The 17,257-nt window shown below is 28.0% G+C and overlaps 1 pseudogene across 1 annotated transcript; it reads left to right on the forward strand.

Annotated features, from left to right (window-relative positions):
* Positions 1–521: 521 nt before the first annotated feature.
* Positions 522–602, forward strand: BDBG_16867 (annotated as a pseudogene). Its single transcript has one exon. The product of its transcript is annotated as a tRNA-OTHER (tRNA).
* Positions 603–17,257: the final 16,655 nt, after the last annotated feature.

A 17,257-nucleotide genomic window follows, 5' to 3' on the forward strand; every position in this document is an offset into this window, starting at 1 on the left:
AAGAGCTGATAATAAAAGCAGAGACAGCAAAACCAGAAGGAGCAGAAGTAGTGAAAGTGAGAATCACAGAAACAGAGATAGCAGAAGTGAGAGAATCAGATACAGAGACAGATGTAGAAGATTGAAGAGCAGTAGCAGAAGAAGCAGAGAGAGATATAAAAGACTCAGTTATATATGATACAGACAATTTCTTCATTATCACATTCTTCAAGTTCTTGATCAATGATTTAATATTGAGTTCACTATTATCAGCAGATGCAGATCTGTTAACATGTGAAGATTCTATATGAATAAAAACAAACATCAGCATCTGCATCTATGTAAAATTGTGTCAGAAAACATGATCAGAAACTCACTGAGAAGAAAAACAGTCAAGAGTATATAAGAAGATGAAGAAGATGTGCTATTCATGATAATACATTCTGGTGATTGTTAGAAGATAAATAAGTTCTGATTATATACATTTCACAATGTGTTACACTTACTGCTAATGAACTGCCTGGTATGAGCACTACAATAACGCCAGCGTGGCCCAGTTGGTAAGACTGGTAACCAAGGCCGCACACATTAGGGGTGCGTGGGTTCGAATCCCACCGCTGGCGCCTGCCACTTCTTACCCATGAAAGCCCCCATGTAATAGGGGCTGAGCCTAATTAGTAAGGCTTGGTGCGGGGTAGAACTCTCTACTGCAAGCCAAGTCACTAGTTAAGCGAGATCCTGCGAACACCCACCAGGGCCGGCATGGGGTGCCAATGTCCCACTATTCTACTGTGCACCTGTCAAGGTTCTAATGATATAGAGCCAAGCCTAATGTAGTGGTTATACACTACTTAAGCAAGTCCCTAAAAACTAGGGCTGTCATCGGAGCCTAGCTCCCCCTCAAATACAGGGAATGATTTTGAAAACCACCTGACTAGCAGGCCTAGACGCGCATCTAGGCCCTAGACAGGGCACCCTGATAGGCTAGAGCCTGCAAGCTCACTGCCAACCCCTAATACTGGCAAGGAGGACTGCAGTCATCAAGCCTATGGTTAGTCCCTAACACAGGGCGAGGTCACAACAGCTGATTGATAGGCCTATGGGCATCTAATGAGGCTGAGATCAGCAACTGGAAGCTTGGTGTGTACACCACCAAGTGGGCGGTGACAGTCACTAAGTAACACCCCTGGAAATTAGTGACTGACCTGAGAGGATGGACACAGTGATCAGTTAATTATAGAGGGTTAAATGTAATTAGCTTAAGATGCATCCTGCGGGTGACTAGCACTTGTAGTCTCATAAAAGAGAAAATGGTTTGAAAGAGACATGAATATTCTCTGATAGTCAAGCTGCTTTAAAAAGACTTAGAAATAGTCAGATTCATAATGATCAAATGAATCTTGAACTGATTTTAAACTCTGTTTTGAAAATTCAAAAGAGAAGAATATCAAAACTGATAATTCATCTGCATTGAGTTCCTGCTCATATGAATATTCATGACAATGAATTGGCTGATTCAGCTGTAAAAAAGAGTTCAGAATTAAGCAGATCTATTCAAAAAACAGTGTTCTGGTCTTTCATAAAGAGAAAGATAAAAGAATCTTGTTTAAATAAGTGAAATAAAAGCTGACAGAAATAAAAGAAGAGTATACATTATTCAAGATTTGAGATAAAATCAAAGTGAAAATCTTGTTTAATTAAATATAAAAAGAAAATATTCTCATCTATAATTCAGCTGAAACTAGAACATGATTATTTCAAATCTTATATATAAAGATTTGATGATAGATTTGATTCAACAGAGAGCTCATTTTGCAAGATGAATGAAAATTCTGAGTATATTATAATGTATTATGTATTATACAATAGTCTCAGAGTCAGATTAAAGAAAAAGTATAATTTAAATTAATTAAATATGAGGTTCTTATTCTTAACTGAGACAGAAACTAAATACTTAATAGACTTTCTATCAGAAACTAGAGCAGCTATAAGAAAATGACTGAATTCAGAAGTATCTGAATATGAAGAGGTGAAAATTGACTAGATATAGTCTGTTAAAACAGCTATATATCATCTTTTAATAATTTTGTTTTATTATAGTCTCTCTTTACTGTACTTATTTCCTTCTGTTCTTTTCTCTATCTATTTAATATATCTATCTTTAAGACTATATTCTCTTTTCTTTTGTCATAATATTTTCAAATGATTTCAAACTATCAGAAGGTGTTGAAATACTGCAATTTGTAAACAGTTTTTGTATTCTGAGCTGGAATTTTCTGATTTTGTATATTTGAAATTGATAAATGTATAATAGTTGACTCTATAGATATAGGAAAAACCCTGAGAACTAAACATTCTCAGGTAGATGTCATAGTCTCTGACTGTATACATCTATAATTGAAGAATAATAATAATAATAATAATAATAATAGCACTATAATAACACTTGTTGTGAGAACAGAGAGCTATTGCCAGGAACACGTACAATGTGATAGATGAACAGATAGAAAGAGTTGAACAGAAGAAGGAGTAGAAATCTTGAATAATGATGATGTTCAATGATGACAATGATGAAGAAGATGGTTGAAGAATGAGAAAAGTTAGTGAATAAGTGATGTATTATAGTGAAAGTTTCTTTGTGAGAGTGTACACAGAACACTAGCCGAATCAGAAATAGGTCACATAATTGTGAAACACTAGTGATGAGCTAATCTGCATGAAGCTAGAGTGTATGACATGGTCACGTGAGCGTGACTGAATCTGGTGAGAGAGAATGTAGTTTAGAAGAATGTATGACTGTTGAATAATAACACCGCCGCTTCTGAACTTGCTTATAAGTGTAAAGGGGGCCATAGCGGCCACTAATTAATTTAGTGTACAATATTACAATATATAAGAAGCCGGTGTACACCTGTAATTGTACACTGGCTGAAGCAATCTTTGAATCACAAAACTAAGTTAATTCACTTTTTTCTCAGGTTTAATGAGAAAGAACTAAGTCTAACTCTTTTAAATAAAGAGATTAAACCCAGTTTGAATGTCAAATGACTAGGAGTATGATTAAACTCCAAGTTGAATTTTAAATATCATATTCAACAAAGAATTATCAAGGCAGAGAGACTACTGAATAGTATAATCAGACTATCAAATACTGAGAGAGATCTATTCTTTCAGACTATGAAACAGTTATATATAGCCTGTATTATCTCAGTAGCTGATTATGAAGTTCAAGTTTAATGAAACAATCAAGATAATTTCACTGAACTCTTTCAAAGTCTATAAAACAGAGCTCTGAGAAGAATTCTGAAAGCATTCAAATTATCTTCTATTAAAGTAATGAAAATTGAAGCTTCAATTCCATCTTCTGCTATTCAATTTGAAAAGGCCTGTATAAACTATGCTCTGAGAGTCATGAACATGAGCTTAAATCATATAATCAGAGAAAGAGTCTCTTCTTCATTTTCATCAGTTAACAAAGAAAATGAACTGAATTGAAATAGATTTCTTGATTGAAATAAGAATAATTCTTTAAAGAAAATGCTCTCTCAACTGTATAGACTATATTCACTTATTAAAAATCAATTTTCTTCATTAAATGTTAAGAAAATTGATCATGAGAAGATATCTCTCTGAAGAGAAAAGCTGGAATCTCTCATAGACTTATAAATAAGTGAACTATCTAAAGAGAGAGAATATGAACAGCATTTGAAGAAGATCTCTACAATCAATGTAAAAGACTCTATTCTGATCTACTCAGATGGCTCAAAAAATGAGAATTTGAATAGATTAGGCGCAGGCATTGCTTATACTGAAGATAATATTAATTTTATCTCAGATTTCTGAAATTTAGGCTGTGAATCTGAAGTCTTTGATGCTGAACTGTTTATAATAGTGAAAGCTTTCAAACTCATTGAAATAAAATCTTATAAAAGAGAAAATAGTTTGAAAGAGATATGAATATTCTCTGATAGTCAAGCTGCTTTAAAAAGACTTAGAAATAATCAGATTTATAATGATCAAATAAATCTTGAACTGATTTTAAACTCTGTTTTGAAAATTCAAAAGAAAAGAATATCAAAACTGATAATTGATCTGCATTGAGTTTCTGCTCATATGAATATTCATGGCAATGAATTGGCTGATTCAGCTGTAAAAAAGAGTGCAGAATTAAGCAGATCTATTCAAAAAATTATGTCCAGGTCTTTTATAAAGAGAAAAATAAGAGAATCTTATTTAGATAAGTGAAATAAAAGCTGGCAGAAATAAAAGAAGAGTATACATTATTCAAGATTTGAAATAAAACCCAAGTGGAAATCTTGTTTAATTAAATATAAAAAGAAAATATTCTCATCTATAATTCAGCTGAAACTAGGATATGATTATTTCAAATTCTATATACAAAGATTTAATGATAGATTTGATTCAACAGAGTACTCATTCTGCAATGTGAATGAAAATCCTGAGCATATTGTAATGCATTGTGTATTATACAATAATCTCAGACTCAGATTAAAGAAGAAGTATAATTTAAATCAATTAAATATGAGGTTCTTATTCTTAACTGAGACAGGAATTAAATACTTAATAGACTTTCTATCAGAAACTTAAGCAGCTATATAAAAATGACTGAATTCAGAAGTATCTGAATATGAAGAGGCGGAAATTGATTAGATATAGTCTGTTAAAACAGCTATACACTATCTTTTAATAATTTTATTTTGTTATAGTCTCTCTTTACTGTACTTGTTTCTTTCTGTTCTTTTCTATCTATCTATTTAATATGTCTATCATTAAGACTATGTTCTCTTTTCCTTTGTCATGATATTTTCAAATGATTTCAAAGTATCAGAAGATGTTGAAATACTGCAATTTATAAGCAGTTTTTGTATTCTGAGCTGAAATTTTCTGATTTTACATATCTGAAATTGATAAATGTATAATAGTGGACTCTATAGATATAGGAAAAACCCTGAGAACTAAAGATTCTCAGGTAGATGTCATAGTCTCTGACTGCATACATCTATAATTGAAGAATAATAATAATAATAATAATCATGTTTTATAATTATGAGTTTCTTAACTATTTCTTCTTATAGTTGTCTCTGATAATAGTAATAAATATCTTAGCTTGAGTTGAACTTTCACTTCATTCTCATCTCTGTCAATGAAATTGTCAGAATATTATATATTATCAGTATAATAGTTGAATATATATTCTTAATAATTTTTTATAACTCTAGAATTGATTTAATATATAAATTTATTAAATTATCTTGAAGATAGCAGTCAAATTCAGTTTTATAAGTATATAGTTTTATCTGATTTTCAGTTGTAATCAATGTATATAAGTTCTGTTTCAAAGTTAGTATTGTAGTTCTATATAATATAAAGTATTATCAAAGATTATTACTTACTAGAGAATTGTATTTCACTGTCTTTATATCTCTAATATCTACTTATTCAAATCTCTGATAGTTGATATTATAGTAGTCTCAGACTAATTTAATATATAAGTCTCATTTCTTCTCTATTCAATCTTGAAAAGTGTAGATATTAACTTAATAAGAGAAATCTAGTAGAGCTGCTATAGTATAATACTCTGTAAAAGATTGTTCAGTTTTACTGTAGTAATATACTAGTTTATTTCTTATAGAGTTTGTACTATAGCATCATCTCAGACTGAATTTCTTCTTAAGTAATTTAACTACTTCTCAAGATAAGTAAATAAACTATTATATATTTATCAGACTGACTGCAGTATTAATGTATAAGTGATTAAGACTATCTTTATTATCTTATAAAACTGAAATAGTAAATCAATCACATATTTCAACTGAGTTTACTTTATAATAGAAAGTTTTAATATCTGAATCTTTTTCTAATCAGAGTGTTGTACTTAATAATTAATTATCTGATATAATTGAAGAGTGTGAATAGTCATCTTATATATTGAACTTCACTATATTCTAATATTCTGTATTATATTCAGTGATGTGACTGATTTATTTATTTATTAAATATCATGAAATCATTGTTATTATTTAGAGAAGATATAAATCACATTAGTAATGTTTTGAATTTATGATATTTAAATTATTAGTTAATCTATTCAAAATTAATAGTAGTGTTATTAAAAAGTATTATTAAAAAGCAATATTAAAAAGTATTATTAAAAAGTAATATTAAAAAGTATTATTAAAAAACATTATCTTTTATAAAGTAAATGTAAAAGTTACTTGAGTAATTACTTTCATCTCATTCTCATTTCAAGAATCAGTCATCTCATTATTCTTTATCTTAATGTTAAGATTCTTTATCAGTGTTTGTATCACAAGTTAAATCACATCAGTAATACAGAGAATATAACTTTATTTATTATTTCAGAAATACAAAGCTAATTTTTACTTCAAGCTCTTTATTATAGTGTAGTTATTCACAGCATTATCAGTTATAATTATAAGAAGACTGAGACTAATATTTCAATAGTTATTTTTAATCACAGTTATTAATATCTCTGTTATATAATCCTCAGTATGACTACTGATCAATGATTCAAATTCAATTAATATCTCTTAATAAGTTCAGTTCTCATCAATATAATAACATATAACTCTTATAAATGTAAGATTGTTTGTACTAGTTTATATATTCACTGTAAGAGACACTCTTTGATGATTCTTCAACTCTGATTCTAGATATTATATATTAACTTTATAGTGTATCTCAAGATTGAACTGAAGACAGAATTGATATAGAATATAAAGATTTGAATTAAGTATTTGAAGAAGTGTTCAGAATTCGGGATTTTCAATTAATTAAAGAGAAAGATTCAGAGATATATATATATAAAGTAATTATTCACAGAAGTTATCAGATGAGAGTTATGAAATCAGAGTACTGATATATAATTATTTTCACATGATTTTCTTCAAATTAGAAAGTTAGTGTTATTAAAAATTATTATCTAGTAGAGTAACTTATCAGCTTAGTAATAATTTTTTGATTATTTTTCTCTTATTATCTGCATTCTGATGACTTCAGATATCAGAAAATTTCTTCAGAGCTATAATCAGTTTATAATGAATATTTCTGAATGAAGTTATAGTGATTGTAGTAGAGAGATGACTTTTCAGTAATCTATAATATAATCTATTGATAATTATTTCATAGTTTATCTCAGTGTTTGTGTTGAGTTTTTTATAAATTTTATAACCTGGAATCAGATGTGAAGAATAAAGTGATTATTTATTATAATTGAAAGAGAGCATTCTGTGTTGAATTGTAAATAACATAGACTTTGTAATTCACAGTGATTTCTTAAAGAGTGTATGAATCTTCAACAGAAATAAAAGAAGTAAAAGAAGTGAATTCAGAAGATATAATAATAATTTAAGAAAGATAATAATTTATTTTTAATAACTGATCACTGATGTGTGTAAGAAGAATTAATATAAGAGAAAATAATCTTCTTTCTTAGCTTAGTTATAATTTTAGTACTAACTCAGATTGAATATTATCAATGTATAAAAGTAAATAAATAATCTTGATTAATCTCTATCATATTTCTTGAAATATATTAATATTGTGAAAGAGAGTATTATGAAATTATATTATTAGATAATATCATTAAAAATATATTAATATTATGAATATTAATGTTGAAAAAATGTTGATACTTATACATTATAGTAGTATGATAGTTAAATATATATATATATATTATTTCTAACATTGATAATTAATTACAACTTGTACAATAATTTTTGAAAACTCAAAATTAATTTCAATTATTAACTAATAGTTATGAACTTATAACTAACTAATATAAAAAGAAAAAAACTTTTTCTATTTATTATCTTTCTTCTCTTTCTTATTCTTCTTATCATTCTTTATAATTCACTTCTTATTCTCATTCTTCTTCTTCTTCTTCTTATCTGAGATGATAATCATCTTAAAATCTCTCTCTACTGTCTTCTCAGAGAAGAGTTCTCACTGCTCTCTCTCAGTCAGGTTAATCTGTATCTCAAAATCCTGTATTTTCTGGTCTACTGTCTCAGGTTTTATCTCAGCAGTAAGCAGATTGACATGCTCAGAGAGCAGAGCTATCTTCTTAATATTCTGAATCATGAAGTGTATTCAAGACCTGAACAAGGCCTTAATTCTCTTCTTCTCTATCAGCTTCTGCTAATCAATTAGAGAATAGAAGTGTTATCAAAAATCATTATCTCTTAATAAAAAACTTATCAGTTTTGACTTCTTTGTCTTCTACTTTAATATCTTCTCAATCTTCTTCTATTTCTGCTTATTTACAGTAATACTCTTCTTCTCTCTATCTCTCTTTATCTTGATCTTAAATTATTCTCAGAACTTCTTCTGATCTCACTGCTACTGTATGAGACTCTTTACTGTCTTCTTTTTCCCTCTCTCACAGACAGTGTTATTCAGATTATTTCTATACTTAGTTCAGTCTAAATCTATCAGAAGTGTTACTTAAAATTTTTATTATTCTACTCTTTTACAGAGTCTTTTCAAGGTATTATAATATATCTTACAATCTGTCTTCTTATACTTCAATATCTTCTTCTTCTCTTTCTTCAATCTGTGACAGTGCTGACATGCCTTGATAATTCACAGAACTGCAGAATATTTGAAGAGAAATGACATGATTAATTTTAATAAGTGTTAAGAGAGAGTGAAGACAGAGAAGACAGCTAGCAATAATATGATAGTAATGATAATGATGATAATGATAATAATGATAATAATGATGATAATTATAATAATGATGATAATGATGATGAAAGAGAGAGTGTATCAGAATATATTATTAACTTATCAAATATAAAGAGATAAAGAAACTATTAGCAGTTTTCAGAGATATATAGAAACAGCTACAGTGTTACATAGCGATATTATCTTCATTTAATACGTGTACTATTGATATTCTTTATATACAGTTATCATATAATCTATATCAGAGATACATACAGAAAACAGATCTTTATTACTAGAGAGAATAATTACGGTGATTTTCTGTTTTCATATTATAAAGATAAGTTGTTCTCATTTCTTTCTTCTCTCTTTTCTCTTCTTCTTCAACTCATCACTAAGTTCAAACTGATATGAAAACTATTAAAACACTCTTAGAAACTCTCAAATTAAAGAGTATAGACTAATCAAATTTTAAATATAGATGAATTAAATTATATTCAATAATACTAATTATTCATTTCTCTCTTAATAAAATAATAGTTGTATCTGTCTCTTCTCTCTCTCAAATAAAACATGGCCTGGGAAAAGTGAGTATCATATCAGGTTATAATGACTAACATGACCTCAGTACACAGAGCTGTATATACACAGTATGTGCTGAACTGAGAGACTGTGTGAGTTATAAATTAATGACAGCATCTCAGAGAGAGCTATGTAATATAAGAAAGTCACAACTCTCAGTTATATGCACAGAGAGTGAATTACTGCAGTAAGTGCATGTGCATTGTATAAAAGTAACACTTTTTAATAATACTCAGTCTCTGATATTATGAAAATAGAGTCTCTCTGTGAGATCTGTTTTTATCAGAAGTTAAGAAATCTTATATTTCTCAAGATCATCTTTATATGTCTTATCTATGAAATTGATGAATAGAATCATCAATTTCAGTATTCTATTCTTAATGTTATTTAAGTGACAGCAGAGTTCACTCTGATCACACTTTTTAAGTGTATATTTTCTAATTATTCACATTTATACAGATATATACTGATTATTTATTAGATAATATTAAGATAATAACTTATTACAGCTGTGTTACTCTCACTGTGAGAGATACACAGTTGATAATAAATATTGTAAAGACTCTGAGAAGTAAGTATTTTAAGAGTACTGCAGCTCTGCAATCTTGATTTTTTTTATTTTTATTTTTTATTTTTTTCTTTTTCTTTTATTTTTTTTTTCTTTCTCTTTTTTTTTCATTGTGATTTTTTCTTGTTTTTATTTTGTTTTTTGTTTTTTATTTTTTTTGTATTTTATATTTTTTTCATAATTAAAATTATATGAATTATGATCTGTGTTTAGAAAAGTAATAATATTTGATAATACTCTCTATTGAATTTTCAACAAATGAGCACTATATTATGATATTATGTAAGTGAGAAATGATTTTATAGTCTCATTTGATACCATTCTCAATAATGAGATTAGAATGAAAATATAACTAAGAATTCAAAAATATTCTTTATCTGAGACTAGATTTTTATTTGAAAAGTGAGTCTGAGATCTTTAATATTTGAAATAATGTGATTTGAAATCAATGTGATGAACACAAATCATGATTAGAAGTAATGCGTTTAGATAATATAACAACTGTAAAGTTTGATTCTGATCTCAGACACGGTCACACAGTCAGTCTAGTGAGAACTTCATCTACTTATACCTGTCTGTGAGAGGATTCAATGATCTGATATCTATTTGCTTAATAATGATCTGCAAGTTCACTCTTATGATACATGTTCAATTTCATCTGAATCATGCTACTCTTGAAGATCTTGTTCAACTGCCTTGTCAAATCAGATGTAAGAGTATTCTTCATATCTTCTAAGATCTTGACTGCTGCATTGATTTGATAATGTAGTTTTGCAATCATCTCTGAGAAGATTAATTGTAAGAAGGCAGTTAACAGTCAATCTGCAGGTGATAGAATAAAGTGATTACATACATCATCATCATCATTGTATATGTTGAGATTCAGAGCATCATCAATGATAAGAAGTCTCAATCAATTGAGATTCAGAGCATCATCAATGATAAGAAGTCTCAATCAATTGAGAATTTTATCATGATTAACTGAATACATTTCACAGTCAGTAAAGCCAGCTCTCACAGTATCAGGTTTAAATACTTACAGTTAAAACACTCTTCAGATTAGCAAGGAATTGTCTGTTATTATACTACTTATATTTATAGCAGATAGTCTTATTAACTGTCTTTATATAATAAAGCTTATACTGCTGAAAAGATACATTATCAAGAGATTATAGAATATGACTTATATAAGATAAAAATCTGAACAGAATAATCTTATGAAGATTGCAGTATTGAATGAATTCTTCTATGAAATGAGAATCATGATTATTCATTAATAGCAGTCAATAACTGCTCATTTGACACTTTTTTATCATCTTATTAAACTGCTTGATTCATTCAAATTCAATCTCATCATTTGTAAAGCCAGACTCAGATGCAGTGATGACATAGTTGTCAGATAAGTTGAAGTATGTATATCAATTCTCTATATGAATCTTTGATTTTATTATAATTAATGAATTTAATACTGTATCATCTGCACTGACACACTTCATCACTGTTATTAATTCACAGAAGTATAATAACTATATAATAGAATTTATATCTCTAAAGATAGTTATAACTCACTGTTTATATTCTTCTTCTTCTTAAAATTCAATCTTATCAAAGTTGTAGATATCACAGTGAAAAAATTGATATTAATTAAAGACAGCTTTATATTAATTAAATCAGTTGATAATGAAGCTTATATTCTTGTAAGATACTTATTTTGAATTCATGAATTTTTACTTGACACATTTGTAATCTGACAGGTGTTTAATGAATTGATATATTTATATCTTACTTACTGTGAGAGATGCAGTCTCTGAATCTATATAATACTATCTTAATATATAATTCACAGCAGCTTCAATATACTCAATAATGAATAAGTAAAAATTAATATTTAACTGATAAATCTATATCTTAATTGCCTCTTTCTGACTGTTATTCAATACTTAATTCAGTGAAACTCTTATAGTTCTTGATTTCTTTCTGTTGATTCTCTCATACAAGATAGCATATAAGACTTTGAATTCTTATGACAGAGATGTGATTTTTAATTTTGAATTGCTTTTATACATATCAACAGCTCTTTGCAACTGCTTCTTAGTGTAATTAGAAGATTTAGACATGGTTATAATTAATGATAATTATTTAAAGATGAAGAATGAAGATATTGAAAATATTTTCTGTACAGTGTAGTTTTTCATACACTATGACATACTCACTACAGAGAGTGAGTAAGCATGACACAGTTATTCAAGTAAATATTATTGTGGTGAATGTATTGCTTGTGAAAAGAGAATTTTCTCACCATCCCCTGAAAATTAGTAGCAAAACATCACAAAAAAATCAAAATATCCACATTTCTCTAGAATTCTTCAATTATCATTTAATACACATCTTTTTCAATTAAATATCATCTAAATACATGTCTTTCCTACCTTTATCATTAATATGCTATCTCAACTCAGTGATTTCATCATCAATAAGATTGTACATATTCTTAAGAATAGATTATATGTCTGCTGAGATTAGACTGACCGTGTGACTGTGTCTGAGATCAGAACCAGAATATTTGATACTTTTGTTATCAAATTGATTGATCTCATTACACAGTATTAAGACTAGATAGTGATCTCATAACCTACTGTCTATTCTTGTCACATTTTTAAAATGAGACCATGATTTTGTAAGAAATCCCGCTCCTCGCGGATTCTTTACCTCTATTCCTATCTCTCATGTAATCAATAGGGTTAGCGGCTCTTGGCTACACACAACTATATAGACTGAAGTTCATGACTACTACTTATAACTCAGCTTGAATACTATTATATATTTAATCTGAACTCTTGATAATTTTATATAATATATTAACTTCTGATAACTTCTGAGATCTTCTGACAACTTCTGAATTAATTATATAACACTTCTTTTTAATAGCTGAGTTAAACAATATTTCATCAAGTGTATTAAATATAACTAAGAGAAATTAAAGAAAATGTACAAGTCAGCTATAACAGCAGCTTTAAAAGTCATTATTAAAATAAATACTTTCAATGAATATTAAAGATATACTATAACTTGTTATAAGCTATACTGAATCAGATAGTATTAATAAATAACAGAATGTTATTCAGTATTATCTTTAATAAGTACTTCAAGATCTGTGTTCAGATTCTGAGTGTACTCTTTAGTTATATATAGAATAAGTCTGTATTAGACTGACCGTGTAACTGTGTCTGAAACCAGAATCAGAATATTTAATGATCTTATTATTAATTTAACTGATCTTATTACACAGTTTTAATATTAGATAGTAGTTTCATACTATTTCAGTAAGACTTACTGTTTACTTTTATCACATTTTTCAAATGAAATCATGATTTTCACTTCTCAATTTAAATTATTTTTATTGCTTTAAATAACTTTAAATCTTATTTAAGTATTATCAAAAAGTGTTACTTTTTAAAAAATTAAAAATAGTCTAAAAAAAACCTTAAAATGTCTAAAAATAGTCACTTTATATCAAGAATGAGACTAAATAAAATCAAATGAGATCACTTTCTTATTTTTTCTAAGTCATAGTTTCATTTTGAGATCTGATACATAGTCACTTTGCATGTTTTTTTAATAATTAGTCTCAGTGAGATTCATATCAAGAAATGTATGAGATCAGATTAAATAAAATTAAATATGAAATTCATAGTTTTAGCAGTCAGTCTAGTCTGTATACTTCAGCACATAATATATGAATATAGTAATACTTTATTCATTACTAGAACTGACTATAAAAAGAGTCTTATTCTTCAGTTCTATACAATTCTGATAGAAAAGATAATCATTTAACTGATTTCTATAAAGGCCTTTATTTCTCAACTGTTTTACTGTAATGTTCTGATAATATAAGATAATTTCAATCATCTTTTCTGTCAGTTATAAGGCATTGTAGACAGGTACTGTGAGTCACAGCAGTTTAATTATGAACATGTAAGAAATCCCGCTTCTCCCGGACTCTTTACCTTTATTTCTATCTCTTATATAATTAATAGAGTTAGCAGTCATTGACTGTACATAACTATATAGACTGAAGTTCATGAATATCATTTACAACTCAGCTTAAATACTATTATATAATTAATCTCTATATTTTATCTTTCTACTGTGAATACTTTTAATAGCTATTAGTATATATCATATCAAGCTGCAAATACTTAAATAAGCATTTATAAGCATTTATTCTTATATTTCAAGCTCTGTTAGTCAGCAACTGTGTATTATAACTGAAAGAACTAGAAACTTATATACTTCAATCTCTGTGAACTCTACTGCAGATACTGAGAAGCAGTTATCTGAATTATGAATAACTCTTATAAAAGAAGTCTCAGAGAAGTTATTAATTACTTATAAAATATTATTCTCTACATCTGTGATAGAGAAACTCTTTAAACTTATAAATGAATCAATCTCAGTGAAGAATATTCTTGAGTATTTCTTATAAAATTAAGCTATTTTTCTATAAGAAATACTTACTGTCTATGACCACTCTTAAATCAAGTCTCTAGACATAATCTTTAGAGATACTTATGAACTGAAAAGAAACTTTCTTAAGCTGTAATCACTTAAGATTATCTATTGAATTATAATCTATAAAAGCTTTTACAAGTTTGTATTTAAAATTAACTCACAAGCTTGACTGTGTGATATAAAAGATGAAGAAGCTGTTATTTATATAATAATAGATCTATACTACACTGAAGTCAAGAACTGACTGAATTATCTAGAGAATAATTATAAGAGATCTCACTGATCTGTTCTTAAGATCTATCTAAAGAACAAGTTAAGAGACTCTGTGAGCTAGATAGAGAATATCTGAGCTGTAATTATCAATAGTAGAAAAAGAGATAAGAAATCTGATAAAGAATACTCATAGCACTTCATGAAATTATAATATGAATTAAGATCTGTGAAAACAGAGCTCTGAAACAAGATCTGAATAATAATATTTATAAAGAGACTGAATAAAAATATACAGAATAAGCTTATTAAGTAATTATTATTATTATTATATTATTATTCTTTATTTATAAATGTATACAGTCAGAGACTATGATATCTATCTGAGAACTTTTAGTTCTCAGAGTTTTTCCTATATCTATAAAGTTAAATATTATACATTTATCAATTTCAGATATGTAAAATCAGAAAATTTCAGCTCAGAATACAAAAACTGTTTATAAATTACAGTATTTTAACACCTTTTAATACTTTGAAATCATTTGATAATATCATGACAAAAGAAAAGAGAACACAGTCTTAAAGATAGACATATTAAATAGATAGATAGAAAAGAATAAAAAAGAAAAAGTAAAGTAAAGAGAGATTTACAGAACAAGATCTCTGCAGTTTATATCTTAAGCTATATACATATTTTAACACTCTATATAACTGATTACTGTCTCTGTTCTCTCAGATCTGCTTCAGAAATTATCATTCTCTCTAAAGAGCTACTGTTCAGCTAGCTTCTATAACTATCTTACTTATAAGTGAGATTCTTACTAAGAATAACATCAGAGTTACTTAATTCTAGTTAAGTCTCTAATCTTTCAGCTATCAATCTCAGCATTTCAGTCTATTAATTAACTGTCACAGTCTTACTTATACTAATCATCTATTAAGAGTATCTAGATTTTATCTTATCTAGATTCTTGCTAGATGTGAGATGTTCTAATCAGATAGTTTTTAAATGTCAATTCTCTGAAAGTGAGTGTCTAGAGTGAGGAGAATAAGATCTGATAAGTTAAGCTTGACAATAATTTACTATTTTGCAGACACTCTAGATCTTAATCACTCTAGTACTGATTTAACTTAAAGCATCTGAGAGACTGTTAACTCTAAGATTAGTGAGAATTAGCATCTGAAAACTCTCAGAGTGAATATCTTAAGCTTGATAATAATTTATTATAGTGCACTCAGAGGTCTCTGATACTGTTTTATAACTTAACAGTGAAAGCTGTGATTAAGATAACTTTTACAGAGTTTAAACCTGCTCTCTCTTAACATTCATTCTCTGAGAGAAAGGCTGTTAATTGAGGCTTCATGATAGTGTAGTTAACTACTATGTCATCAGGCTGCTTACTAAGTAAGACTCTATATTCTTAACTCTGAAGAAACTGATGACTCTTATTCATTACTTATAGATTACTGTAAGAGTCACAGATCTGCAGAGAGCAGATTATTAATCAGCTCTGTAAAAGACAGAATAACAGAGAACAGATTTATTAGAGAAATATAATAAGATATAGAGAGATTTATATCTGACTACTGAGTAGAGAGAGAGAGCTTTATAAGCTCTTATAAATAGAGTATATAATAGAGAGCTTAAGAAAAAGAATCTCTGCTTTATCTATTTTAAATCAGAATATCTCTATACAAACTGTTCAGATACATTACAATAGAAATTTAAGAAGTTATAGACAGAGTTAGTAACAGTCTTCTTAAGAGTCTTAAAGCTGATACCTGAATCTGTTACTCTCTTAATGAAAATATATACTTATGAGAAGAAACTGTGTTATGATACTAGTGCTCTGCAAGTATAAAAAGCATTAATAAACTCAGAATCTCAGATCACTATAGTGTCTCTAAAGCTCACAGAGTAAATAAGCTGAATAATAAAAACTGAGAATCTACTCTTACAATTAGACTGGCTGCTGAAACCATGAATTTCATATTTGATTTCATTTAATCTGATCTCATACATTTCTTGATATGAGTCTCATCTAGACTAATCACTAAGATCATGAATTTCACATTTAATCTCATTTGATCTGATCTCATACATTTCTTAGTATGAATTCTGCTGGGACTAGTCATTAAAAAAACATGCAAAGTGACTATATATCAGATCTTAAAATAAAACCATGACTTGAAAAAAATGAGAAAGTGATCTCATTTGATCTCATTTAGTCTCATTCTTGACATAAAGTTACTATTTTTAGACATTTTAAGGTTTCTTTTAGACTATTTTTAATTTTTTAAAAAGTAACACTTTTTGATAACACTCAAATGAGATTTAAAGTCATTTAAAGCAATAAAAATAATTTAAATTGAGAAGTGAAAATCATGATCTGATTTGAAAAATATGACAAGAGTAGACAGTAAGTCTCACTGAGACAGTATAAGACTACTATCTAATGTTAAAACTATGTAATGAGATCAGTTGAATTGGTAATGAGACTATCAAAAATTCTGGTCCTAGTTTCAGACACAGTCACATGGTCAGTCTAGTCTCACCAGGATCAAGTATTAAAAAAACCTGAAAATGAATCATTTCTTTCAGAAATGACATGAAAAATGATTAGATTTAATTAGACTGACTGCTGAGATCATGAATTTCATATTTGATCTTATTTGATCTGATCTCATACATTT

This window comes from Blastomyces gilchristii, assembly GCF_000003855.2.
Source record: "Blastomyces gilchristii SLH14081 genomic scaffold supercont1.6, whole genome shotgun sequence".
NCBI lineage: Eukaryota > Fungi > Ascomycota > Eurotiomycetes > Onygenales > Ajellomycetaceae > Blastomyces > Blastomyces gilchristii.